Below are 2,906 nucleotides of genomic sequence, written 5' to 3' on the forward strand. Positions count from 1 at the left end.
GAGGTGTCCAACCCAGTGTTGGATGAAACTTGCTGCAGGTCATACCCTTTGTTATTGGAAAACAAAGTCAGGATGTTGTGGTAGTTTGGTAGTTTTTTACTGTCTGTTAGCGGTTGCAGCAATGACAGTTTCTGGCTGTACTACAAAATGATTAAACTTTTATTGGGGGGAATAAAAATAGAATAGAAAAAAGTGAAATAGGATGAAAATTGAGGGGTTTTCCCCCTAAAGACGGACTAACAGAGATGTTGAATGATCTCTAGCATTTAGTTTTTGTGGCAGGTATAAAATTATAAAATTGTCCCCCATTGCTGTTTTTATACCATAAGTCTTAGGTAAACTAAGAGCATGTTTATGAATTATGCATGCAGTTAGAGTACATTCTCACCAAAAAGGAGCAGTTGCCTGTCATTCCTTTATCCAGGGAATCCTCAAGTCTCTGGTGACCAGAAAACATTTTTAATTATTAGAGAGGTTTTTCTAACTTAAGGCTTTGAAATAGCTTTCCTTAATTCAGTTACTGCTGTTCTTGTTTTGCCTCAGTTAAATTCTACTCACTGTTTTATGAGAAATACCATCAGGTGTTTTTGTGATGCCTAGTTCCATAGAACCTAAGCAGTGCAGTGCCTTGAGGAAATGAAAAAGGGACAATAGTCATTTGTGTTTTTCCTTTGAAATACATTTTTTAAAAATTCCCGGGTGCATATATATGATAAGCTGTAGTTAGTTTCACAGTCGCTATTGTAGAGTCTAGAATGGAGTTGGCACTTCCAAATTCCTAGTATCCAAAAAGGTGATCTGATGAAATCAAATCAGATGCATCTCTGCAGATCATGATGTTCAATCACAGCCCTCACTTTTAGTCAAAGGCAAATACCTGCAAGGAGATGCCCAGTTGCTTCGCTAAGATGCGGTCTCTCAAAGGGAGAACCTCCTCTTGATAGAGCTTCCCTGTCTCTGCTGATGAATTGCATTTATCCCAGCTTTCTCCCAGATAGATTTCAGGATAAAAGCTAAATAGAACGCCAGTGGGAAGAAGGGCAGATGGATTTCTGTATTCCAAGGAAGAGACGCTATCAGTGGCCCTGAGGGGAACATCAACTGAGCGGCAGGGGCAAGATTCCGTCCATAGCTGAAACCCCAGACTTAGCACAGTGCCTGGCACACAGCACACACTCAAATATCAACAATGAACATTTAGTGAAAATACTGGTTGAGGTGCACCACTTTTTGGCAGGTTATTTGTCATGTGAGTTTTCGGTGATAAGAAATAAATGTTACTTTTATTTTGCTTTTTTCCCCCAGCACTTTATTATGAAATTTTCTAAACATGCAGAATTGTTGCAAGAATTGTAACATGGCCATCTACCACCTGGAATCCACAAATAGCATTTTGTTACATTTGCCTTACCACTTCAGAGATGCTCCTTTTAATGAGACTTATTAAGGTTGGTTTCTCTTTAAAAATCGCACTGCTAAGATAATTGAACACCTTTAATTCAGTTGTCTTAAGCTCCTCCGGGAAACACGATATTTGCTTTATAGCTAAAATTGTAGTCCTTAATTTAAGCTAGTTTAAACTTGTAAATCTGTCATGCTGAATTTCAATCTTATTTATTTTGCCTGAAGGGATGTTTTTTATAATAGAATTATTTGAAAGTCCTTGATCAGTTGTACAGAATATTCTAATGTTATTTCCATACTTGATTAATTATCCAATTAATTTCTCTGGTGAGAGTGCAATTTTGGCCCCATTTTGCTTATGCAGCATTCCAGGATTATGTTCCCAGAGGGCTTGAAGAGGCAGGGTAATTTAGTGTATAAACCAGTAAATTAGGAGCTAAGAGATTTAGATTTTTATTAGATTTTATTCCTGACTGACCACAGGCAAATCACTTCTCTTTGTGTCCATTTATCTACTTGTAAAGTGGGGACTAGAATTTGAAATTTAGATATTATTAATGGGTAATGGGTAACATTTATTAATGCTTGGATCTATTAAGAAAGACACTTTAAAAAGAAAGAAAAAATACACTGTGAATCCGGGGAGGCTCTCATAATTCTCTAACTGTATGACAAGCTACGGAATGAACTCTGACTTTTGAAAAATTGAAGCATGGGAAACGGTCAAAGTGTCTTATCAAAAACCCGCTGTTGCTTAGAACTTACTATTGCCACAGAATTTGTGAGTGTTTTCCTAATCCATCTGAACTCTGAAAATAATGTATTTTGTGTGTGCGGGGGTGGTGAATACAAAGATGGGAGGAGGCAGACATTCAACACAGAAAGATAGAAAATCAGTGTTCAGTTTAAGAACAGGTTGTGTGGAAGGGCCGGGCTTAAGGCAGTCATCCCGATGCACTGCCACACCCTCCTCTGCTCCCCGAGCATCAACCCACACCACACACAGCACCAGCCCTGCTCCTGCCAGCCCGGCCTCAGGTGGTCTCCATCAGGTCGATGAGATGAAATTACAGGGTCGGCCAAGGGCTAAGCAGGGTCTCTGAGTGTGCTCTGTTCTTTCTAAGCCCAGGTGATGGATGTAGATTCACGTTTATCTCCAAAGGCACTTGGAGTTTTTACCGTAGATAGCATCTTAGTAGTGGTTGCAAAGATATGACCAAAACAGTGCTCCTTGATTGGGATCTTGTTGAATATTAATTTAGATGAAAACAAATGCCAGACTGACACACCTAACCCCTCCTGTCTATTGTTATAATGCAGCTTATCTAGTGTGGAGACAATGCTTATTCTTCACAGTCATTGGTTACAATATTAGAATTTTCTTAAATGAAAGGAAATTGGTTAGTGGTTACTTCATATCAATTTTGGGGAACAATTTAAGTTTTGCTTATGATTTTCAGAGGCATAAGCAAGAAGTGACTCAGGTCAAGTTAGCCTTGCTT

The sequence above is a fragment of the Lagenorhynchus albirostris genome, chromosome 9, assembly GCF_949774975.1.
Source record: "Lagenorhynchus albirostris chromosome 9, mLagAlb1.1, whole genome shotgun sequence".
Lineage (NCBI taxonomy): Eukaryota > Metazoa > Chordata > Mammalia > Artiodactyla > Delphinidae > Lagenorhynchus > Lagenorhynchus albirostris.